The following is a 27,210-nucleotide window of genomic DNA, read 5'->3' as shown; positions in this document are numbered from 1 at the left end:
GATTGAGTGGTACTGCTTAAGGAATTATTAAGAGATTAATTAATTTAAGCTGTCAGAGCTCTAATTAATTAATGGATGTCGGATATTTTAAATACGGAGATTTAATAAGTCTAAATACAAGCCCCGACTCATCACCGGCAATAAAGGGGTAAGTCAGTATCGGTTCTCTAGTGGAATGAACTGATATTTATAAATTAATTATGGTCTGGGCTGACCATGGATAAATTAATTTATTTGAGGCCCATCTTTATTCCTTGTATTTGGTCCCTGGGCTGGCCCAATGTCTCCAAGCCCTAGAAGACAGTAATTTTCGGCCCTCTCACTAATGTGGCGCCTCCTCCCTCTTTTCTGTATTATTAATACAGCTGTCAGCTCTCAGGAAAACACACTGATAAAATATTAGGGTTTTGAGAGCAGAGGGAGGCGCAGGAACGTGATTGGCCTTTCTGTCTTGGGAGTTCTCATAGCTCGTTGTCCATCCAACGTTGGGAATTGAGCGGGATACAGTCGAGAAGATCAGAGCTGGAGTCTAAATCATTCGACGCGATCATCAATCATCTGTGCATCCAATTCTCAAGTAAGTATTTCCTAACACCTAAGTGCAGCTGTTAAATTCATAGGAGCATGTTAGGAATTAATCGTTGTATGATGAATTAATAATAATCCAAGAAACGATCATCGGGCAATCGAGTATTAATTCAATTTAATATTCCTTCAATTGGTATCAGAGCCCAGGATTAATTTCTTGGCTCTATTATTAATTTGTGTACGATTAATAATGTGCGTTGTTTTTTAACTGCTGTTGTTCTTCGTGATTCGTTGATTCGTGGAATACGTCGTTTTGACGTTGTAATCGTTTTTCACCATGAGAAAATCCGTGGTTAGATTAGGATTTCAATTGTATTTGTTTTTCCGTTGTAAATCTGTAAAACCGAGGAGCGAAACGAGGATGACGACGAATCAACGACGAGGAAGGTGTAAGGAGGGCGGGACTGCACGGCGCGACACGGGCTGCCGGCGCCGAGGGCGGCGCGCGCACGAACGCTTGCGCGCTGTGCCGCGCGCGCCTGGTCGGGCTGCCGAGCAGCGCCGGGTGCCGCAGATGCCGAGGGCGGTTGCTGCTGCTGCTGTTGCGTGCGAGGCGTGGCGAGGCGAGGCAGACCGAGGCGGGCTCGGCTAGGGCTGGGCGAACGGCTGGAAGCAGCGGGCAGGGGCGGTGTGCGCCCGGGGCTGCGTCTGCGCGCTCTGCGCGCTGCGCGCCCGGCGGGCGGCGCGCTGCCGCTGCTGTTGACGTCCACTGGAGCAGCTTCCGCCGAGATCGCCGAGGGCCTGATGCTGCTGCCGCTGCGCGCGCTGGAGGTGCGCTGGAGGCGCGCGGAGGCTGCTGCCGACTGTTGTTGTTCGCCCGGTGCCGCGCAGAGGCTGCTGCCGCTGGGCTGCTCTCTCGCCGGGCTGCTGGTGCGGCATACGCCGGTCTGCCGCGCGCGCCGGGGCGGCTGTGCAGAGAGGCGGCGGCGCCTAGGGTTCCAAACCCTAGGTGGCTGCGTTTCAAACCCTAGGGGGCCCAAACCCTAGCTTGACGGGCCCATGTGTTCGGGCCGAGTTTTATTTTCAGTTTTTGGGCTTGTTTTTCTATTTTATTTTGTAATAGAATAGATGTTGGGTTTCCACGAATGGGTCACGAAGAATTTTAATTCTTTTATTACTGTTCTTTGCATGTCGTGGTTGTTAATCCCTTATGCTCTTTACCTGCCTTTTTGCACGTCTTTGCTTGTTAATATTTGTTTATTAATTGCGCTTAGACGAGCATGTTAGTAGGTTTGCCATTTTCTTAAGCATGTTTTAGAATTCTGCGAGCAAGATTTACATGTTGCGTTCTAGAGAAGCATGTTTAGGTTTATGTGCTTGAGCATAACAAACCTTTTGAAAGAAAAAGACTAAGCAGTTTAATAATTTTTATAGTAATTAAAAATTATTTTAGACCTCCACATGCGGTCTCTAGACAAAGTGATTAGCAATATGAGTAAACGTCCACCCAACGTGGCTTACTTCATATTTGTTTTTCATAAGTTTGTCAGAAGAGGTTTCTATAAAAAATATTTAAACCATTAAAGTAGTGGGAGTTATGCAGTAAACGTCCACCCAACGTGGCTTACTTGTGTAATTTTCACAAGTACTTTGGAGAATGGAATTAAATAAGATAACCAAGAAAATTAAATTGAAAGCGGCATGGTCCTAGTGAGTATGCTAATTTCGAGAATTTAATTTTCAAGGTTAAAATGTGGTCATTGCTTAGATATCATATCAAGTACAATGTACAACTCCCAAAGGAGTCCCTTCTTGATGATGATATGGTCTAGTTAAGGTGCCAACTATTAATTTCCTTTGTCGAAAGGTTAAGTTGACATGGATGGAAATTAAATGACTAGGTAAATAGTCTGGTTGAGGAGTTCATGTGTAAACGTCCACCCAACGTGGCTTGCACATGGGATTCTTTGAGCCGTTGGAGGTTTCATTAATATTGTTTTATCAAAAGGTTACAATATTACTGTTACGAACTATATGTTTTTTTTCATGTTCTTACATGTTTATTTGTTTACTTTCAGATATGTCTATGTCTCCGATTATTAACATTCTAGCAAACAATCCTCTCACCGGTCCAAATTACACCGAATGGAAACGCCATATTATGTATATTCTTGACGCTGATGAGCACAGTTTTGTGCTTACCACTCCACGTCCCGCGGCCTTAACTGATGAGTCGACTGATGCGGAACGTAAGGCGCATAAAAGGTGGCACAAGTCGAATAATATGGCCAAGTGCTATATTATGATGACTATGTCGCAAAATTTGCAACTCCAGCATCAGGTCATGGATGACGCAGCGACCATCATGTTAAACCTCAGCGAGGTTTATGGGGAGTCCGAGAGGTCTGCTCGTTTTAACTTGATGAGAGAAATCTTGTCTTGTAAAATGAGCGAGGGCAGCTCGGTGCACGATCATGTCATGCATATGACAAATCTGTTTGACAGGCTTGATCTGCTAGGAGGGGGTATCGAAGGCGAAGCCAAGGTCGATATCATCCTCAATACTCTCCCCAAGACTTTTGAGCATTTCCGTCTCAATGTCGTTATGAGCAAGGCCAACTATACTCTTAATGAGTTATTGAATGCTCTAGTTTCGGCAGAGGGGGTCATGGGCACGCGCAATGGGAAAGAGGTCCTTGTTGCTGCCAAGGGATCTACTTCTTCGTCGAAAGGCGGGAAAAAGAAGTGGAAAGGTCCAAAGGGCAAGCATGACCATGAGGCTAGTGGGAGCGGTAAAGCCAAAGTTGATGGCCCTAGCGGCGGCGTGAACAAGCCGACAGCCAAGGGAAAGTGCTTCAAGTGCGGCAAGGTTGGGCAATGGAAGAAAGATTGTCCAGTGCTCAAGGCAAAGGGACAAGGTACGTCACAAGTTTTAGTAACAGAAACATGTTTAGCTTCGTTTTCTACTCATTCGTGGGTAGTGGATACGGGGGCAACTGACCATGTTTGTTACACCTTGCAGGGGTTCAACCCAACAAGGGAGCTGGCAAGTGATGAGATCACCATCTCCATGGGCAATGCGTCGAAGGTCGCAGCTGTTGCTATTGGAGATTTATCTTTATGTTTTGGTGATGACATTTTAGTTTTGAGAGATATTTTATATGTGCCGGAGTTTCGGCGGAACATAATTTCTGTTTCAAAGTTGTTTTTGAATGGATATTCTGTTACTTTTGATGGGGGTGTCTCTATCATGAGAGATAACAAGATTATTTGTTCTGGAATTTTGAACAACTCTCTCTATACTATTACATGTCCAATGAATAACTCTGTCCATGTTGCATCTACATCACAAATTCTTCCAAATCCAAATAAGAGAAAATATTATTCTCATGAACAATATACACATACTTGGCACCTAAGATTAGGCCACATCAATCTAAATAGGATCCAAAGGCTCGTTTCAAATGGAATCTTGAAAGATTTTCAAGCTGTGCCATTTAGAACCTGCGAATCCTGTATAGAGGGAAAGATGACGACAAGGCCTTTTAAGGCAAAGGGGAATAGGGCCTCGGATGTGTTAGAATTGGTTCACTCTGACTTGTGTGGACCAATGTCCACTAGAGCTCGTGGAGGGTATGAGTACTTCGTTACTTTCATTGACGATTACTCAAGATATGGGTATATTTACCTACTTCAACGCAAGTCTGAATGCTTTGAGAAATTCAAAGAATTCAAGGCGGAAGTGGAGAAGAGAACGGGTAAATCTATCAAGTCATTGCGGTCTGATCGCGGTGGCGAATACCTCGGGAACGAGTTTCTGCAATACTTGTCAGATTTTGGGATTACATCCCAATTGACTGCACCGGGTACTCCCCAACAGAACGGTGTAGCAGAGAGAAGAAACAGGACTCTTATGGAAATGGTACGATCTATGATGAGCTATGCATCATTGCCTATTTCGTTTTGGGGATATGCCTTGGAAACAGCGGTTTATTTGCTGAATCGGGTACCGTCCAAATCGGTTCCTAAAACTCCTATTGAGTTATGGTCAGGGCGTAAGCCCAGCTTGAATCATATAAAGATATGGGGTTGTCCTGCATACGTGCTAGACAAGGAAGCGAGGAAATTGGAGCCGAGATGCGAACTAATGCTGTTTATAGGATACCCTAAGGAAACGAAAGGTGGTTACTTTTATAATCCAAAGGATCAGAAAGTGGTTGTTAGCACCAACGCACGATTCTTGGAACACGATTATGAAAGTAATCACAAGTCTAAGTCCGAGATTGTCCTTCAAGAAATCGAAGGCAATGGACAGGCGATTCCATCACCCCAGCCAAGTGTGCAAGTGAATGCACCACAAGACACTGCACAAACCATTGTCACAACTGTACCACCACCGCTTCGTCGTAGTGGGAGGGTTGTAGTTCAACCCGATCGATTTATGTTCTTGGGAGAATCTTCGGATCTTCTCCCTGTTGATGAACAAAAGGATATCGACCCTGACAACTTTAGACAAGCGATGAAAGATCAAGATGCAGATTCTTGGTACGAGGCCATGGTTTCTGAAATAGAATCCATGGGTGCTATGGATGTATACGAGAAGACCGAACTACCAGATGGCTTCTTAGCTATAGGTAGTAGGTGGGTATACAAGAGAAAGAGAGATTCGGATGGCGAAGTCGCAGCTTTTAAAGCTAGACTGGTGGCGAAAGGTTATACCCAGGAACAGGGTATAGATTATGATGAGACCTTCTCGCCGGTTGCCATGCTCAAGTCTATCCGAATACTCCTTGCCATAGCAGCCCACATGAACCTTGAGATTTGGCAAATGGATGTCAAGACCGCTTTCCTAAACGGTTTCCTTGAAGAAGGAAGGGACATCTATATGCAGCAACCTGAAGGGTTTGTGAAGAAGGGCGAAGAGCATCTTGTGTGGAAGCTTAAGAAGTCCATTTATGGACTTAAGCAAGCTTCGAGGTCATGGAACAAACGTTTTGACGAGGTCATTAAATCCTACGGATTTACTCGTTGTGAGAACGATAGTTGCGTGTACCGTTTAGATGCCAATGGTGACGTGGTTTTCCTTGCACTTTATGTAGATGATATCCTCCTCATTGGCAACAATGTTGAGCTATTATCGGACATAAAGAAGTGGTTATCCGAACAGTTTCAAATGAAAGACTTAGGAGATGCAGCGTACATCCTGGGGATCAAGGTCGTTCGTGATCGCCAGAAAAGGATGTTGAGCTTATCTCAAGCGTCTTACATTGATACTGTGATTGCTGGTTTTAGCATGCAAAATGCTAAGAAAGGCTTGCTACCTTTTAGACATGGCATTCCTCTGTCTAAGGACATGTGTCCTAAGACGCCTAGTGAGGTTGAGGAGATGAGGAAGATACCCTATGCTTCCGCCGTAGGTAGCCTCATGTATGCGATGCTATGCACGAGACCTGATATTTGCTATGTCGTTGGCATGGTTGCAAGATATCAGTCGAACCCTGGACCAGGACACTGGACTGCGGTAAAGCATATTCTCAAGTACCTGAAACGGACTCGAGATTATAGGCTAGTTTACCAGTCAGACAGTCTATTTCCTTTGGGTTACACCGATTCGGATTTCCAGGCTGACCGGGATGAGAAGAGATCTACCTCTGGTTATGTGTTTACCTTGGGAGGTGGAGCCGTATCGTGGCGGAGTGCAAAGCAGAAGTGCATTGCAGACTCCACCATGGAAGCCGAGTATGTAGCTGCTTCGGAAGCTGCTAAGGAGGCTGTATGGTTCCGGAACTACCTCTTGGATCTAGGAGTGGTCCCTAATTTGCCTAAGAGTATCATAATTTATTGTGATAACTCGGGTGCAGTGGCAAATTCTAAGGAACCCAGGAGCCACAAGGCGTCAAAACACATAGAGAGAAAGTACCACATCATACGAGAAATCGTAAACAGAGGAGATGTGCTAGTAGAAAAGATTGATACATTGGAGAACCTAGCTGATCCTTTCACGAAAAGCTTACCGCAAAAGACCTATGAGAAGCATGCTCGAGGGATGGGATTGCGGTTGATGCCACCCACTTAGAGAAAAACTTTCAGTATAAGTGGGAGAGATGAAGTGAAGTCTTGTAATAGCTAGTATTTAGACACATTGTATACTAAAAGTTTTGCTTTAGTATAAGTGGGAGATTGTTGGATTTGTATACTGAAAGCAAGAACTTTATGCTTGTATACAATGATTCCTGTTATTCACTATTCTTATCTCCTATCTGATTGTGTTCATGATTGCATATGTATGTTCTTTATCTCTGTATAAGTAGATTATATGGTGTGTTGTAGATCACAGAAGACCATATAATTGGAATAACCTTAAGAGATATAATATGATCACAGCCGAAATAACTCCAGGACAAGTTATTGGTTTAGGCTGCAGTATAGATGGAAGTAGTTTGTCTTGGCTACTTGTCTATACTGGTACGTCATTACGTATTGATAGGACCAACAGTTGAGATGTATTCTTCTATCTGACTTAAGTGAAGAATCAAGATCTCGGTGACTCATAAATCTTAATACTAATAAGTATTCAGATATATATGTTAATTCGTATATCACTTTGACTTACTATGGGCGAGAGTTAAATACTAACTCGAGTACTCTGTATCTTGGGTGATAGCGGTTAATATATGATATTTGATTATCTGTATTAGTACCCGTATCCGGTATAGGATAATGACATCCTCTTAAGGAGCTCAATAAGGTTTATTACGCTAAACCCTGCAGGTTGATTAAGTTCAGGCGTAATAATAAAGATTGAGTGGTACTGCTTAAGGAATTATTAAGAGATTAATTAATTTAAGCTGTCAGAGCTCTAATTAATTAATGGATGTCGGATATTTTAAATACGGAGATTTAATAAGTCTAAATACAAGCCCCGACTCATCACCGGCAATAAAGGGGTAAGTCAGTATCGGTTCTCTAGTGGAATGAACTGATATTTATAAATTAATTATGGTCTGGGCTGACCATGGATAAATTAATTTATTTGAGGCCCATCTTTATTCCTTGTATCTGGTCCCTGGGCTGGCCCAATGTCTCCAAGCCCTAGAAGACAGTAATTTTCGGCCCTCTCACTAATGTGGCGCCTCCTCCCTCTTTTCTGTATTATTAATACAGCTGTCAGCTCTCAGGAAAACACACTGATAAAATATTAGGGTTTTGAGAGCAGAGGGAGGCGCAGGAACGTGATTGGCCTTTCTGTCTTGGGAGTTCTCATAGCTCGTTGTCCATCCAACGTTGGGAATTGAGCGGGATACAGTCGAGAAGATCAGAGCTGGAGTCTAAATCATTCGACGCGATCATCAATCATCTGTGCATCCAATTCTCAAGTAAGTATTTCCTAACACCTAAGTGCAGCTGTTAAATTCATAGGAGCATGTTAGGAATTAATCGTTGTATGATGAATTAATAATAATCCAAGAAACGATCATCGGGCAATCGAGTATTAATTCAATTTAATATTCCTTCAGCACTGCCCAGCGCTGCACCCTTCAGCTTTGCACTGTCCAGCTCTGCCCTGCCAAGCTCCGTGCAGTCCAGCCCAGCTTTGCTGAGCTCAGCGCTGCCCAGCTCAGCCCTGCTAGCCCTGCCGAGTTCAACGTTGTTCAGCCCAGCTCTACCGAGCTCAGTGCTGCCCAGTTCAGCCATGTCCAGCCCAGCTCTGCCGAGCTCAGTGCTGCCCTGCCATACAGAGCTGCCAATTGATGAACAAGTGGGAGCCAGGAAGCCAGCGCTTGAACTAAACGAACTCCCAGCCAATCTCAAGTACGTATTCTTAGAAGAGAAAAAGGAGAAGCCGAGGTTCAGATCGGTAGCGCTGTCCCAGGATAAAGAAGGTGTGTTGCCAAAGGACGTGTTTGACCCTGGTGCAGCCCAGTCTAAGGAGAATTTCAGAGGAGACGATAATCGCATGAAATCCGATTATGCGCAGTTGAGTACTCCGATGGTGGTGGAGTCTCACACTCTGCACGATCCTCACTAAGGGTCAGATCTGAAGTTGGGCTGGAGACTCTAAATCTAGCGCTTGGTGGGAGGCAACCCACCGTTTGTTTTTTTGGTGTTTTTGTTTTTCTTGTTCTTTCCTTGTTTTTAGTTTTTGCTTTCTGTTTGTCCTAAGTTTTTGGTTTCTTGTGCGGATACTCTTATTCTTGGTGTTCATGATTTTTTCTTTTCAGCGCTGCAATTCTTTTCTAACTTTGCCGCCAGCGCTGAAGAATGCCAGCGCTTCACAGTCGACTTCTAGATCTGCGTTTCTACTCTGCAAAGGACCAGTGCTGCAATAGCTCTTCTGACCTTGCTGCCAGCGCTGCAACTTCTACTCTGCCAAAGACTGCAAACCTCACTTTTCGCCGCCTCTCACGATGCTTCAGCTTTTCAATGCCGATAATCAAGGATGTTCTCTAACTCTTTTTCTTTTGTACCCTGAGGACATGGCATTCTTTAAGTGTGGGGGTGACTTGTTTTGTTGCATGCTTTTAATTGGGCGATTGGTCCCTTTTATGCTTAGCTTGCTCTTGGATACTTGCTAATTTTTATGAATTTGTGAAAGAGAACATGGTTTTCGATGTGAATTTCGGGTTTGTATTTGAATGGTGGTTATTCTTGTTTTACTTTTGATATGTGTTTCTTGTTTGTGCAAAGAATTTGAGTTTTGTTGCAACACGATTGTAAGTAAGTAAAACGTGATTTGTCCGGTAGATGCTAGAATGAGTGTTGTCATTGTGATTGCCTACGATCGTATCCTTATTTGTGAAAATGCTGGACGAATTGCCAGTTTTGAAAATGCCAGCTCTGAAACATCTGGCCAGCCCTGAAACGTGACAGCTCTAAGTCTCTGCTCCTCTAGTTTAACTATGAGCATGGGAAACCACGTGAAAAGACTTTGGATTACATCCAAATGGTTTTTATTTCATGAATTATGGCTCAACTGTCGAAATCTTAAGCACACAAAGTGTGAAAAATGGTGATATTGATTATAAAGGCGATCACATTAGGGAATTCACTTCTAGCGGAGAATTGGGTCTGATCGAATTACTTGCATTACTGTTTTGTTGCTTCGTAAACTTTGAGTTATTTGTATGATCGAGAGATGTGTGTTGATTGTAAAATTTTGAATTGACTTTGTGGAATGTTTGGATGGAAATAAGCATCGTTGAAATCAATTTCTTCCTAGGATTCATATTGATTTTGCTTGAGGACAAGCAAAAGGCTAAGTGTGGGGGGGTTGATTTATGCTTATTTGTTCTAATATTAAGGGTTTGCATGTGCATTTTTTAAGTTAAATCTTCTGGAAATTGGTGCGTTTTATGGCTTGTTTTATGCTTTGCAGGAGATTTAGGTTTTATAGATGGAAGAGTGCAATTTTGTAGATTTTGGGCTAAGAATGGCATTTTTAGGATAGCTCTGTCGTCAGAGCTGAGCTGAGAGCGTAGCTCTGTCGCCAGAGCTGAGCTGCGAGCATAGCTCTGTCGCCAGAGCTGAGCTACGAGCGTAGCTCTATCGCCAGAGCAGAGCTGCGAGCGTAGCTCTGTCGCCAGAGCTGAGCTGCGAGAATAGCTCTGTCGCTAGAGCTGAGCTGCGAGCATTGCTCTGTCGCCAGAGCTGAGCTGACTTGCAAAGTTAGAGCTGAAATTTCCAGAGCTGAACTTCCCTGTGCATAGCTAAATTCTGCAGAGCAGAGCTGAATTCGTCAGAGCTGACTTCCAGCTCTGTCATGCTATTCCAGAGCTGACTTCCAGCTCTGACTACCTTTCCCGAGCTGACGCACTAGAGTTCGCCTTCCAGAGCAGAGTTACTCTCGCCAGAGCTAAATTTTCAGAGCTGACTTTCAGCTCTGCCATGACCGCCGGAGCTGACTTCCAGCTCTGCCATGACCGCCAGAGTAATTTGACAGCGCAGAGCTAAAGATCGACAGAGTCAACTTTTTCAGAGCTGACTTTTAAGCTTTGCACTTTTCCAGAGCTGAGTTTTAAGCTCTGCACTTTTTCAGAGCTGCGATTTTCGCCAGGATGGAGATTACTTGCAGAGCACGCCAGTTGGACTTACCTATGTCTACACGATTCTATTGCCTTTAGAGTCCAGCTTTGCATGGCAACTTTGAGGATGATCAAGCGTTAGTTGAAGTCTATAAATAGGGCTTAGATTTTCATTGTAAAAATCATCTTTTGCCCTAGTTTTTGTCGCCTTTGAGAATTGCTTTTTCCTTGGCAGCTGAAACTTAGGATTTACTTGCTTTCTTAGTGCTTTCACAGTTGTCGACTTTCATTGTTTTTAGTTAGGTTTCGATTAGTTTTGTTTAGTTTTTATTCTTGGCTTGTGATTGCGTGACACAGTTACACGTTTAAGACGTTTACGGTATTTCGTAATTCAATTCAATTTATTTTATTTAATCATGTTTATGTTTTTCGTTCATGTTTATGCATTCTTTTTAATTATGCAATTTAGATTATGCACTTTAGTTTCACGCCTAGATTAGTTGGTTTTTAATTTACAAGTATTTAATTTCTTAAGTTAGGTTTAAATTAAGTTGTTTAAATTCTTGCATAGATTAAGTTTAAATTCGAATCAAGTTAATTTAAGTTTAAGTTTAGGTTTAAGTTCCAGTTTTTAAAATCAAACTCTTTACTGCTTTCTTTATTGTTTTTCCTACGATACAATTAGAAGCCCTTAAAGACTTTTCTTGTGAGACGACTTGGGTTAACTTACACGTTACAATAGATATTGTACTATTGCGAGTCAATCTAGAGTAGTGTTTAGGTTGAATCAAGTACATCACCACGATCATGGGCAAACCCTCGCAGCGACTCTCGTGCATCCACTTCATCATAGGATTTGCAAAGTCCTCAGACATAGAGATCGCTGTGGGAAGCACTGAGATTGAGCTGGAGAGCCTAAACATCGAAAGCCTGGTGCGCATGAAGGATGTAAGGATTGAGGGTAGTATTACTCGGTTCACCACGCCAGAGGAAAGGGAGACATCTGCGGCCGAAGGCCAAGCTCTTGTTTCAGGCAAAGGAAAGGACAAATGGAGGAGCAACCATCACCTTCGAGGAGGAGGAAGATGATCGTTTGGCCAAGATGGACCAAAAGGCGTTGTTTCCCTTCTTCAAGCACTAAGGACTCAGGTACTAAACCAAGTGCCTCATCTTGAGCAGTACCATCCCTAGGTTTAGTTTTTATGTTTTTGTTTTTGTGACTTTTCTATTTTTTTTTTTTTTATGTCGTCTTGTTTGGCCAGAGTCAAGATGAGGGATAGGGCTGTAAAACCTTGCGGGCCGAGGCTAGCCTGGCCCAACCCAACGGGCCTAGGCAATTTTTTGGGCTGAGTTGGGCCGGCTCAAAATTTCAGCGGGCCTCGAAAAATGAAGCCCAACCCAGCCCTATACAGGCTGCCGGGCGGGTCAGGCCAAATATTGATATATTAATAAAAAAAAATTTACTTCCATAAATTAATAATTAAATCAAATTTAAAGAAAAGAAATTGAAGACAAATTCGATGAAACAAAAAGGGCCTTAAAGTAGCAACTCAATCTACATCTAAATTACGTAATTGACTAAAACTAAATGTAAACAATATGAATAGAAGTAAAAAATAAAAACTAATTGCAAAAACAACAAAAATTGAAAACGATTTATTCACAAATTAATTACTTTTTTTGCTCATGTTTATGCTCAATTAGTTCATTAGATAGAAAGCAAAATTAGAAATAATTTAATATTGATTGCTAATTGCTAATTTAAATCCTAAGTTAGACTTCGACTAGTCATTCTCGTCAATTGAAGAAATGGACTTGGATTGAGTTGGGTCCATTGGGATTGGCCGCTTGGAATTTGGAAGGACATAGAAATTTTCTAAATTTTCACCCTCTATACTGACGGGCCGATTTAGGCCCGAAAGCCCGACGGGCTTTTTGGCCCGCGGGCCGCATGGGTGGAGCCTAGGAGGCCTGGTTTTTTGGGCCTTGGAAATCCTAGCCCATCCCGGCCAAAATTATAGGCGGGCCCATCGGGCCAGGCAATTTTCGGCCCATTTTGACAGCCCTAGTGAGAGGTGACCCTTTGCCCTCACCAGTGTTTTGCCTAAAGCAAAACACATTGTGAGGGCACCCGGGACTTTGGCCGAATCTGTTTGTTTTATCTTTTCTTTTATGTTGTGTATGTTATTCGATCCCCTCTACACACCAACTTTGCCTAAAGTAAAGTGTGCGTGGGGGGGTGGGGGAGCTTTGATGCCAGTTGTTTGGGGTAATCTCTCTTCTCGCACCCTTTGCCTTAAGACAAAGTGTGTGAGTGGGGGGGGAGACCTACATTTTTTTTTTATGTTTCTGTGTTTGTGTCGTGTGAGCCTGCCATTTTTGTGATTGATTTGAGCAAGATTGGTTTTTGAGTTTTAAATGTTCAAAGTAGTCTAGTATTTAATTTTCAAAGCATGTCGTATGTAGTTAAGGACGATGGATAGGACCGTGGATACAACCGTGAGGAATTGAGCTTTAAATATTGTATTATGCCTATAATAACTTTTTTTTCTTGTGCGTATATTGATATCTTGACTAGGGTAAAGCTAGAACTTGCCTTGATACTTGGTTGAACCCTGTGTACATAGTCTAGACGCATTAGATGATTTAGGCACTTCTTTTTCAAGCCCACAGAGCCAAAATGACCAACCCTACATTTATCACTAGTACCTACTTTTGAGGTTAATAATCTTTGAATTCACTTAAACTTGGCCTAGATTTGAGCCAACCTGGTCAAACTGAACTTAACGACAAAAAGAAGGAAAGATAGTGTAGTGAAAATTATAGGCAAGACAGGAGCTAAAGTGTAAAAAATGGGATATATAATCCCAAAAATAAATAAGTCCAGAAAAAAGAAAAAAAAAAAAGAAAGAACAAGAGGAAAAAATAAGAAAAAAAAATATATAATGTGTTGATGTCTTGGGAAATATGTGCTTAGGCCCGCAATCAAAGGCAAGAGATCATAAAGATCTGGGAAATCTTGTGCCCAGAATGAAGTTCAGAATGACCTTAGCCTTGAGCCAAATTTTCCCACCTTATGACTTAAGCCATATTACAATCCATAAAGGACCTAATGAGATGCATCTAGAATTGTGACTGAAGGGGGAGACAATAGAAGATAGGCAAGCTTATGGCGAAACATAGCAATATATCATGAGCGTAAACACGTCTAAACACTTGAGAGAATGAGAAAAGGGAGGAACATCCTTATGCCCATAAGCCCCTTCTTGACTCAACTGATGGCATCGATTTTAAAGCTACTGCACATTTTTACTTGGTTACTTTTCTTGCAATCTTGTTTTGTGATTTTGGTTGTGCTAACTACTTTGAGTCTTGTGTGTTTTCTTTTTAGTCGTGTCTATTTGTTAGGTATAATTGCATGTACACGCTTGAGGACAATCGTGTTTAAAGTGTGTATGTGTGATGAGCCCATGTTTGTGCTCGTTTTTCGTGTCTGTCTAGGTTTAGATAGAGTCTTTTTCCTTACTTTGTCAGAGTCTTGTGTTTGGGAGGGCATAGTTCCAGGGCATGCCCAATCTTTGGTCAGAAGGTGCTTGTAGGAAATAATGTTGCTGCATTCTGAGAAAGAGGCACATTTTTTATACAGAGGTGTTTGGGGCACACAACAACTTCACTTGAAGACCAAAAGTCTGAGAAGATGGTAGTTGGGCAAACCGGCCCTTTCCAACATTACTTTTCCCTTTATGCTTTCTATTATGCTTGCCTTTGTTATTTCTTTTATGTCTAGCTAAGTTTATATTATGATTTGGGCAAGACAAACTAAACATGAACAGTTAAAACTCGAGAGATATAATTGGGCATAAACTGCACGAGTATATTCTCTATACACTAGGTTTGACTAAAATACGGTTCGGGCAACTTGGTTAATTAACTGATTACTAGTTAACTAGGGTGCTTTGTCCACAAGTAAACTTAGGGCACCGGGCGAAATGAATTTCAACCTCCGAAGAGTACAACTGGTGTTGGAGTCGTGACTAGTGGTGAAAAACTAAAAGAAGAATTTAAATTGTCATATTATAACTCCTTACTTTTCATAACATTTACAATCAATCACTTCCTACTACACTTTATGTCGTCACCATCATAGTCTTTTGGGAGATACTTACCATCACATTCATTCACTGCAAAACCACATACCTATCAACGAATAATACTTTAGTCAATTTTTTCCTTTACATTAAACTATTCAACAATTCACCATATATACTTATTTCTCTCAAGAAAAGCTCAAGTGCAGAGGTAAAACTTAGTTTACCTCTCTTTATATCCTTCTTAGTTCCTTTTGCAAATGTTGAAGAAACAATACGTGTAATTCTATTTCAGGGAAGCTTGTTTGGGTTATGCCCTCAGGTCAAGAAATAGGAGAAAAAGATTCGTCACTGGCTAAAAGTTCGGGATCAAAGCGGTAACACAAAAAGAGTGTGACAATAACGCACTATGAAATGAGACACTTTTACATGCTTATAAGTACTTTTAAAAAGAAATCTTCTAAATCATGTTATCAATGATTGGATAAACAGTCTTTACGAAAATATGAAATATTTTCAAAGCTGCATGCCCGCTGAGTACATTTGTACTTAGCCCACATGATTTAAAATTTGAAGGTTGTACACGTAGTGTTGATATAAACTAAACAAAGAATTGAAATTAGTGTTGATGTTGTTGTGGTTGGGTAAGTATCAAGTTGGACAAAGGGTCCAACGGCGACTAAACCCCTGTTGCTAGTCCGAGTGCTAAAAAAATTAGGGAGAAGAGAACTATGAGTGTTGGGTGGAGGCGGGGAGTCGATGGACGATGGACAACTATTGACTATGGGTCATCTGATCGAGAAAGGTAAAGGGGGAAATTTGTAACCGCGGAATGAGAGAAAATGAATAAGAGTCGGTTGGGACGGCTACTCCTACTGCTGCGAATATGCGGATGACAACGGTGGCTTGCTGTTGTCAACGACAATGGCAGCTATTGGCTGTTGTCGTTGGAAATCGAAGAATGTGGAGTTGGTGAAGTTGGAGACTAGGGCTTGGGCAGTGTTTGAATGTGTAGAGTAAGACGAGTGGTGACAGACGAAGGAGGCCAAGGCCAGCGGTCTTCACTGGAACTTTAGAGGCAGCTGAGAGAGATTGGTGTGAGAGATGAGAGAGTTAGCATGTGTGCGCGCGCGTAAGCTTTTAGAAGAAAAAATAGAGGGAGTGTGCTGCTGTGAGTCGACCAAGAGTTTAAGAGAAAAAAAGGATGAGCTTAGTTAAATAGGCCTTTTTCTTATAAGTCAGCTTAGGCTTTCAATTATTAAATTAATGGTTGAGCTGAAGTGTTATGGGTTAAGTTTTTAACCTGAAAATAAACGATAAGTCGAGCTATATTTTTAATAAGTTGGTTAATAAACTTAAAAGTTTATAAGATAATTCCACAAACTGAAATATTTTTAAGCTGACTTCAGTCGAGTGATTTCAACTGAGTTGATTTCACATGAGTTAAAGATTTAAGTTTAAATTATTAATTATTAAGATCCATATGTGAGTTATGCATGAAATAAATTTGTATTATGCATTTGCGCATAAAAGCACTTATGATTTGAATTTGTTTTCATAAATTAATCCAATTATCAAAGAAAAGTCAAGCAATGATATTATTGGTGACCTTAGCTGAGAGTTTAGTTTTCAATATGTATATTCTAAATTTTGGTAACTCGATGTGATGAATCAAGAGTTAATAGCACTTCCTCTATGGCTTAAGGCTAGTATCACGTGATCAATTTGAAGGATTTTAGCCCCAATAGGATCGTTTCTTGGATATCTTAATTCACCATACAACGATTAATTCCTAACATGCTCCTATGAATTTAAGTGTTGCACATTGGAGTTAGAAACACTTACTTGTGAATTGTATGCAGAGGCTGTCGATGACTGAATTGAAAGACTCCAGTTCTGACCTTCTGAACTCTATCCCGCTCAACTCCCAACGTTGGATGGACAACGAGCTATGAGAATTCCCAAGGAGAAATCGGCCTTCTCAAAGTTGGCGCCCCTTTGCTGCTCTCTAAAACCCTAATATTATGTGTGTCTTATTCTGAGAGCAGACAGCTGTATTTATAGATAAAATACAGTCCTAGAGCTCCCATAACTATGAGGGATGATTTTTACTCCTACTGGGTTCAAGAGACTTTAGGCCAGTCCAGGGATCAGATACAAGGAATAAAGATGGGCCTCTAATGAATTAATTTATATGATCAGCCCAGATCATAATTAATTCATAAGTATTAATTCATTCCACTAGAGAATTAATACTGACTTACCCCTTTATTGCCGGTGATGAGTCGGGGCTTGTATTTAGACTTATTAAATCTCCGTATTTAAAATATCCGACATCCATTAATTAATTAGAGCTCTGACAGCTTAAATTAATTAATCTATTTGTAATCCTTAAACAGTACCACTCAAACCTTATTATTGTGCCTGAACTTAATCAACCTGCAGGGTTTAACGCAATAAACTTTATTGAGCTCCTTAAGGGGACGTCATTATCCTATACCGGATACGGGTACTAATACAGATAACCAAATATCATATATTGACCGCTATCACACAAGATACAGAGTACTCAAGTTAATATATAACTCTCACCCACAGTAAATCAAAGTGATACACGAATCAACATATATATTTAAAATCTTATTTGTATTAAGATTCTATTAAGTCACCGAGATCTTGATTCTTCACTTATGTCAGATAGAAGAATATATCTCACTGTGATCCAATCAATACGTTATGACATACCAGTATAGACAAGTAGTCTAGACAAACTCCTTCCATCTATACTGCAGCCTAAACCAACGACTCGTCCTAGAGTCATCTCGGCTGTGATTAGTTTATATCTCTTAAGGTTATTCAAATTATATGATCTTCTGTGATCTACAACACATCATATAATCTACTTATATAGAGACAAAGGACATACATATGCAATCATGAACACAATCAGATAGGAGATTAAATAGTGAACACAAGAATCATTGTATACAAGCATAAAACGTTCTTGCTTTCAGTATACAAATCCAACAATCTCCCACTTATACTAAAGCAAACTTTTAGTATACAATGTGTCTAAATACAACACAATCACTTCTCCCACTTATACTGAAAGTTTCCTAAGTGGGTGGCATCAACCGCAATCTCATCCCTCGAGCATGCTTTTCGTAGGCCTTCTACGGTAAGCTCTTTGTGAAAGGATCAGCTAAGTTCTCCAAGGTATTTATCTTCTCAACCAGCACATCTCCTCTTTGTACGATTTCTAATATAATGTGGTACTTTCTCTCTATGTGTTTGGTTGCCTTGTGGGTCCTGGGTTTCTTGGAATTTGCCACTGCACCCGAGTTATCATAATAAATTATGATACTCTCAGGCAAATTAGGTACCACTCCTAGATCCAAGAGGTAGTTCCGAAACCATACAGCCTCTTTTGCAGCTTCAGAAGCAGCTACATACTCGGCTTCCATGGTGGAGTCTGCAATGCACTTTTGTTTTGCACTCTGCCAAGATACGGCTCCATCTCCCAAGGTAAACACATAACCAGAGGTAGATCTCTTCTCATCCTGGTCAGCCTGAAAATCCGAATCGGTATAACCCAAAGGAGTTAGACTGTCTGACTCGTAAACTAGCTTATAGTCTCGAGTCCTTTTCAGGTACTTGAGAATATGCTTTACCGCAGTCCAGTGTCCTGGTCCAGGGTTTGACTGATATCTTGCAACCATGCCAATGACATAGCAAATATTAAGCCTCGTGCAAAGCATCGCATACATGAGGCTACCTACAGCGGAAACATATGGTATCTTCCTCATTTCCTCAATCTCACTAGGGGTGTTAGGATACATGTCCTTGGATAAAGGAATGCCATGTCTGAAAGGTAGCAATCTTTTCTTGACGGTTTGTATGCTAAAACGAGCAATCACAATATCAATGTAGGATGTTTGAGATAAGCTCAACATCCTTTTCTGGCGATCAGGAACAACCTTGATCCCCAGGATGTACGCTGCATCTCCTAAGTCCTTCATTTGAAACTGTTCGGATAACCACTTCTTTATGTCTGATAATAGCGCCACATTGTTGCCAAGGAGAAGGATATCATCTACATAAAGTGCAAGGAAAACCAAGTCACCATTAGCATCTAAATGGTACACGCAACTTTCGTTCTCACAACGAGTAAATCCATAGGATTTAATGACCTCATCAAAACGTTTGTTCCATGACCCGGCGTGGGCAAAAAGCGTGCGCAGCAGCGGCCCGGGCAGACGGCCGAGCAGTGCGGCGCTGGGCGCGCAGCACGTAGCCAGCAGGCACGCGCGCGCATGGCCCGAGCACGCCCAGCCCTCGCCCCTAGCCGACTCCAGCAGCAACACTCGGCAACCCCGGGCGGCAGCAGCTCCAGCAGGCGACGAATAGCAACGGCAGTGCGCCGCCCGCTGGGCGCGCAGCGCGCAGACGCGGCCCCGGGCGCGCACCGCCCCTGCCGGCAGTTCCCGTCGCTCGCCCAGCCCGCCCTGGTCTGCCTCGCCTTGACCCGCATCGAGCAGCAGCAGCAAGGGCACACGGCGCCTGCCCAGGCGCGTGACGCACAGCGCGCAAGCGCTCGTGAGCGCGCGGCCCTCGGCGCCGGCGGCCTTGCTCGCTCCGTGCCCGTTGCGCCTTCGTCTCACCAAACACCGTTCCTCGTTGTTGATTCGTCGTCATCCCCGTTTCGTTCCTCGATTTTACAGATTTACAACGGAAAAACAAATACAATTGAAAACCTAATCTAACCACAGATTTTCTCGTGGTGAAAAATGATTACAACGTCAAACGACGTATTCCACGAATCAACGAATCACGAATAACAACAGCAGTAAAAACAACGCACATTATTAATCGTACACAAATTAATAATAGAGCCAAGAAATTAATCCTGGGCTCTGATACCAATTGAAGGAATATTAAATTGAATTAATACTCGATTGCCCGATGATCGTTTCTTGGATTATTATTAATTCATCATACAACGATTAAATCCTAATATGCTCCTATGAATTTAACAGCTGCACACAGGTGTTAGGAAAACTTACTTGAGAATCGGATGCACAAACTATTGATGATCGCGTCGAAAGAATCTGACTCCAGCTCTGATTTTCTCGACTGTATCCCACTCAATTCCCAACGTTGGATGGACAACGAGCTATGGAAATTCCCAAGACAGAAAGACCATACACGTTTCTGCGCCTCCCTCTGCTCTCAAAAACCCTAATTTTTATCAGTGTGTTTTCCTGAGAGCTGACAGCTGTATTTAATAATACAGAAAAGAGGAGGGGGCGCCACTTTACATGTGAGGGCCGAAAATTCTGTCTTCTTGGGCTAGGAGACATTGGGCCAGCCCAGGGACCAGATACAAGGAATAAAGATGGGCCTCAAATAAATTAATTTATCCATGGTCAGCCCAGACCATAATTAATTTATAAATATCAGTTCATTCCACTAGAGAACCGATACTGACTTACCCCTTTATTGCCGGTGATGAGTCGGGGCTTGTATTTAGACTTATTAAATCTCCGTATTTAAAATATCCGACATCCATTAATTAATTAGAGCTCTGACAGCTTAAATTAATTAATCTCTTAATAATTCCTTAAGCAGTACCACTCAAACTTTATTATTATGCCTGAACTTAATCAACCTGTAGGGTTTAGCGTAATAAACCTTATTGAGCTCCTTAAGGGGATGTCATTATCCTATACCGGATACGGGTACTAATACAGATAATCAAATATCATATATTAACCGCTATCACCCAAGATACAGAGTACTCGAGTTAGTATATAACTTTCACCCATAGTAAGTCAAAGTGATATACGAATTAATATATATATCTGAATACTTATTAGTATTAAGATTTATAAGTCACCGAGATCTTGATTCTTCACTTAAGTCAGATAGAAGAATACATCTCAAACTGTGGTCCTATCAATACGTAATGACGTACCAGTATAGACAAGTAGCCAAGATAAACTACTTCCATCTATACTGCAGCCTAAACCAATAACTTGTCCTAGAGTTATTTCGGCTGTGATCATATTATATCTCTTAAGGTTATTCCAACTATATGGTCTTCTGTGATCTACAACACACCATATAATCTACTTATACAGAGATAAAGAACATACATATGCAATCATGAACACAATCAGATAGGAGATAAGAATAGTGAATACAGGAATCATTGTATACAAGCATAAAGTTCTTGCTTTCAGTATACAAATCTAACATGACATCCATTTGCCAAACCTCAAGGTTCATGTGGGCTGCTATGGCAAGGAGTATTCGGATGGGCTTAAGCATGACAACCAGCTACATACTCGGCTTCCATGGTGGAGTCTGCAATGCATTTCTGCTTTGCACTCCGCCATGATACGGCTCCACCTCCCAAGGTAAACACATAACTAGAGGTAGATCTCTTCTCATCCCGGTCAGCCTGGAAATCCGAATCGGTGTAACCCAAAGGAAATAGACTGTCTGACTGGTAAACTAGCCTATAATCTCGAGTCCGTTTCAGGTACTTGAGAATATGCTTTACCGCAGTCCAGTGTCCTGGTCCAGGGTTCGACTGATATCTTGCAACCATGCCAACGACATAGCAAATATCAGGTCTCGTGCAGAGCATCGCATACATGAGGCTACCTACGGCGGAAGCATAGGGTATCTTCCTCATCTCCTCAACCTCATTAGGCGTCTTAGGACACATGTCCTTAGACAGAGGAATGCCATGTCTAAAAGGTAGCAAGCCTTTCTTGGCATTTTGCATGCTAAAACCAGCAATCACAGTATCAATGTAAGACGCTTGAGATAAGCTCAACATCCTTTTCTGGCGATCACGAACGACCTTGATCCCCAGGATGTACGCTGCATCTCCTAAGTCTTTCATTTGAAACTGTTCGGATAACCACTTCTTTATGTCTGATAATAGCTCAACATTGTTGCCAATGAGGAGGATATCATCTACATAAAGTGCAAGGAAAACCACGTCACCATTGGCATCTAAACGGTACACGCAACTTTCGTTCTCACAACGAGTAAATCCATAGGATTTAATGACCTCGTCAAAACGTTTGTTCCATGACCTCGAAGCTTGCTTAAGTCCATAAATGGACTTCTTAAGCTTCCACACAAGATGCTCTTCGCCCTTCTTCACAAACCCTTCAGGTTGCTGCATATAGATGTCCCTTCCTTCTTCAAGGAAACCGTTTAGGAAAGCGGTCTTGACATCCATTTGCTAAATTTCAAGGTTCATGTGGGCTGCTATGGCAAGGAGTATTCGGATAGACTTGAGCATGGCAACCGGCGTGAAGGTCTCATCATAATCTATACCATGTTCCTGGGTATAACCTTTCGCCACCAGTCTAGCTTTAAAAGCTGCGACTTCGCCATCCGAATCTCTCTTTCTCTTGTATACCCACTTACTACCTATAGCTAAAAGGCCATCTGGTAGTTCGGTCTTTTCGTATACATCCATAGCACCCATGGATTCTATCTCAGAAACCATGGCCTCGTACCAAGAATCTGCATCTTGATCTTTCATCGCTTGTCTATAGTTATCAGGGTCGACATCCTTTTGTTCATCAACAGGAAGTAGATCCGAAGATTCTCCCAAGAACATAAATCGATCGGGTTGAACTACAACCCTCCCACTACGACGAAGCGGTGGTGGCACAGCTGTGACAATGGTTTGTGCAGTGTCTTGTGGTGCATTCACTTGCACACTTGGCTGGGGTGATGGAATCGCCTGTCCATTGCCTTCGATTTCTTGAAGGACAATCTCGGACCTAGACTTGTGCTCATTTATATAATCATGCTCTAAGAATCGTGAGTTGGTGCTAACAACCACTTTCTGATCCTTAGGATTATAAAAATAAGCACCTTTCGTTTCCTTAGGATATCCTACAAACAGCATTAATTCGCACCTGGGTTCCAATTTCTTCGCTTCCTTGTCTAGCACGTATGCAGGACAACCCCATACCTTTATATGGTTCAAACTGGGCTGACGCCCTGACCATAACTCGATAGGAGTTTTAGGAACCGATTTGGACGGTACCCTATTTAGCAAATAAACCGCTGTTTCCAAGGCATATCCCCAAAACGAAATAGGCAAAGATGCATAACTCATCATTGATCGTACCATTTCCATAAGAGTTCTGTTTCTTCTCTCTGCTACACCATTCTGTTGGGGAGTACCCGGTGCAGTCAATTGGGATGTAATCCCACATTCTGACAAGTACTGTAAGAATTCGTTTCCGAGGTATTCGCCACCGCGATCAGACCGCAATGACTTGATAGATTAACCCCTTCTCTTCTCCACTTCTGCCTTGAATTCTTTGAATTTCTCAAAGCATTCAGACTTGCATTGAAGTAGGTAAATATACCCATATCTTGAGTAATCGTCAATGAAAGTGACGAAGTACTCATACCTTCCACGAGCTCTAGTGGACATCGGTCCACACAAGTCAGAGTGAATCAATTCTAACACATGCGAGGCCCTATTCCCCTTGGCCTTAAAAGACCTTGCCGTCATCTTTCCCTCTATACAGGATTCGCAAGTTCTAAATGGAACAGCTTGAAAGTCTTTCAAGACTCCATTTGAAACGAGCCTTTGGATCCTATTTAGATTGATGTGGCCTAATCTTAGGTGCCACGCATGCGTATATTGTTCATGAGAATAATACTTCCTCTTATTCGGATTTGGAAGGATTTGTGATGTAGATGCAACATGGACAGAGTTGTTAATTGGACATGTAATAGTATAGAGAGAGTTGTTCAAAATTCCAGAACAAATAGTCTTGTTATCTCTCATGATAGAAACACCCCTATCAAAAATAACAGAATATCCATTCAAAAACAATTTTGAAACAGAAATTATGTTCCGCCGAAACTCCGGCACATACAAAATATCTCTCAAAACTAAAATGTCATCACCAAAACATAAAGATAAATCTCCAATAGCAACAGCTGCGACCTTCGACGCATTGCCCATGGAGATGGTGATCTCATCACTTGCTAGCTCCCTTGTTGGCTTGAAGCCCTGCAAGGTGTAACAAACATGGTCAGTTGCCCCCGTATCCACTACCCACGAATGAGTAGAAAACGAAGCTAAACATGTTTCAGTTACTAAAACTTGTGACGTACCTTGTCCCTTTGCCTTGAGCACTGGACAATCTTTCTTCCAATGCCCAACCTTGCCGCATTTGAAGCACTTTCCCTTGCCCGTTGGCTTCTTCACGCCGCCGGTAGGGCCATCTGCTTTGGCTTTACCGCTCCCACTAGCCTCATGGTCATGCTTGCCCTTTGGACCTTTCCACTTCTTTTCCCTGCCTTTCGACGAAGAAGCAGATCCCTTGGCAGCAACAAGGACCTCTTTTCCACGGCCCATCACTCCCTCTGCCGCAACTAGAGCATTCAACAACTCATTAAGAGTGTAGTTGACTTTGCTCATAACGACATTGAGACGGAAGTGCTCAAAAGTTTTGGGGAGAGTATTGAGGATGATATCGACCTTGGCTTCGCCTTCGATACCCCCTCCTAGCAGATCAAGCCTGTCAAACAGATTTGTCATATGCATGACATGATCGTGCACAGGACTACCCTCGCTCATCCTACAAGATAAGATTTCTCTCATCAAGTTAAAGCGAGCAGACCTCTCGGACTCCCCATAAACCTCGCTGAGGTTTAACATGATGGTCGCTGCGTCATCCGTGACCTGATGCTGGAGTTGCAAATTTTGCGACATAGTCATCATAATATAGCACTTGGCCATATTATTCGACTTGTGCCACCTTTTATGCGCCTCACGTTCCGCATCAGTCGACTCATCAGTTAAGGCCGCGGGACGTGGAGTGGTAAGCACAAAACTGTGCTCATCAGCGTCAAGTATGTACATAATATGGCGTTTCCATTCGGTGTAATTAGGACCGATGAGAGGATTGTTTGCTAGAATATTAATAATCGGAGACATAGACATATCTGAAAGTAAACAAATAAACATGTAAGAACATGAAAAAAAAACATATAGTTCGTAACAATAATATTGTAACCTTTTGATAAAACAATATTAGTGAAACCTCCAACGGCTCAAGGAATTCCATGTGTAAGCCACGTGGGGTGGACAGTTACACACGAACTCCTCAACCAGACTATTTACCTAGTCATTTAATTTCTATCCATGTCAACTTAACCTTTTGACAAAAGAAATTAATAGTTGGCACCTTGACTAGACCATATCATCATCAAGAAGGGACTCCGTGGGGGAGTTGTACATTGTACTTGATGTGATATCTAAGCAATAACCACATTTTAACCTTAAAAATTAAATTCTCGAAATTAACATACTCACGCGGACCATGTCGCTTTCAATTTAATTTTCTTGGTTATCTTATTTAATACCATTCTCCAAAGTACTTATGAAAATTACACAAGTAAGCCACGTGGGGTGGACCGTTACTGCATAACTCCCACTACTTCAATGGTTTAAATATTTTTTATAGAAACCTCTTCTGACAAACTTATGAGAAACAGATATGAAGTAAGCCACGTGGGGTGGACCGTTACTCATATTGCTAATTACTTTGTCTAGAGACCGCATGTGGAGGTCTAAAAATAATTTTTAATTACTATAAAAATTATTAAACAGCTTAGTCTTTTTCTTTCAAAAGGTTTGTTCATGCTCAAGCACATAAACCTAAACATGCTTCTCTAGAACGCAACATGTAAAACATGCTCGCAGAATTCTAAAACATGCTTAAGAAAACGATAAACCTACTAGCATGCTCGTCTAAGCGCAATTAATAAACAAATATTAACAAGCAAAGACGTGCAAAAGCAGGTAAAGAGCATAAGGGATTAACAACCACGACATGCAAAGAACAGTAATAAAAGAATTAAAATTCTTCGTGACCCATTCGTGGAAACCCAACATCTATTCTATTACAAAATAAAAAGGAAAACAGGCCCAAAAACTAAAAACAGCCCGAAAACTTCAAGCCTGTCGTTGGAATTAGGGTTTGTGCCCCCCTAGGGCCTTTTGAGAAGCAATCGGCCACCTAGGGTTTGGAAAACCCTAGGCGCCGCCGCCTCCAGCCAGCAATAGCAGTCCACGGCGGCGGCTGCCCCGCCGCCGGTCTCCTCCTCGTGCTCGGCTCCGGCAGCACCAGCCTCGGCAGCAGCCCGTCCCCGGCGTGGGCAAAAAGTGTGCGCAGCAGCGGCCCGGGCAGACGGCCGAGCAGTGCGGCGCTGGGCGCGCAGCACGCAGCCAGCAGGCACGCGCGCGCATGGCCCGAGCACGCCCAGCCCTCGCCCCTTGCCGACTCCAGCAGCAACACTCGGCAACCCCGGGCGGCAGCAGCTCCAGCAGGCGACGAATAGCAACGGCAGTGCGCCACCCGCTGGGCGCGCAGCGCGCAGAGCGCACAGACGTGGCCCCGGGCGCGCACCGCCCCTGCCGGCAGTTCCCGTCGCTCGCCCTCGCCCGCCCTGGTCTGCCTCGCCTTGACCCGCATCGAGCAGCAGCAGCAAGGGCACACGGCGCCTGCCCAGGCACGCGACGCACAACGCGCAAGCGCTCGTGAGCGCGCGGCCCTCGGTGCCGGCGAGCTTGCTCGCTCCGTGCCCGTTGCGCCTCCGTCTCACCAAACACCGTTCCTCGTTGTTGATTCGTCGTCATCCCCGTTTCGTTCCTCGATTTTACAGATTTACAACGGAAAAACAAATACAATTGAAAACCTAATCTAACCACGGATTTTCTCGTGGTGAAAAACGATTACAACGTCAAACGACGTATTCCACGAATCAACGAATCACGAATAACAACAGCAGTAAAAATAACGCACATTATTAATCGTACACAAATTAATAATAGAGCCAAGAAATTAATCCTGGGCTCTGATACCAATTGAAGGAATATTAAATTGAATTAATACTCGATTGCCCGATGATCGTTTCTTGGATTATTATTAATTCATCATACAACGATTAAATCCTAATATGCTCCTATGAATTTAACAGCTGCACACAGGTGTTAGGAAAACTTACTTGAGAATCGGATGCACAAACTGTTGATGATCGCGTCGAAAGAATCTGACTCCAGCTCTGATCTTCTCGACTGTATCCCGCTCAATTCCCAACGTTGGATGGACAACGAGCTATGGAAATTCCCAAGACAGAAAGACCATACACATTTCTGCGCCTCCCTCTGCTCTCAAAAACCCTAATTTTTATCAGTGTGTTTTCCTGAGAGCTGACAGCTGTATTTAATAATACAGAAAAGAGGAGGGGGCGCCACTTTACATGTGAGGGCCGAAAATTCTGTCTTCTTGGGCTAGGAGACATTGGGCCAGCCCAGGGACCATATACAAGGAATAAAGATGGGCCTCAAATAAATTAATTTATCCATGGTCAGCCCAGACCATAATTAATTTATAAATATCAGTTCATTCCACTAGAGAACCGATACTGACTTACCCCTTTATTGCCGGTGATGAGTCGGGGCTTGTATTTAGACTTATTAAATCTCCGTATTTAAAATATCTGACATCCAT

General features: G+C 42.6%; 1 long non-coding RNA gene across 1 annotated transcript; it reads right to left on the bottom strand.

The window, feature by feature from the left end:
* Positions 1 to 23,488: 23,488 nt before the first annotated feature.
* LOC131006595 (uncharacterized) lies at positions 23,489 to 23,894 on the bottom strand. The gene is made up of 2 exons (XR_009095621.1): positions 23,807 to 23,894; positions 23,489 to 23,702 (listed from the first exon to the last, which is right to left on the bottom strand). It is a non-coding gene; the product is annotated as an uncharacterized LOC131006595 (long non-coding RNA).
* Positions 23,895 to 27,210: the final 3,316 nt, after the last annotated feature.

Source organism: Salvia miltiorrhiza, chromosome 1 (assembly GCF_028751815.1).
Source record: "Salvia miltiorrhiza cultivar Shanhuang (shh) chromosome 1, IMPLAD_Smil_shh, whole genome shotgun sequence".
NCBI lineage: Eukaryota > Viridiplantae > Streptophyta > Magnoliopsida > Lamiales > Lamiaceae > Salvia > Salvia miltiorrhiza.
This window is presented reverse-complemented; position numbering and strand designations above follow the sequence as displayed.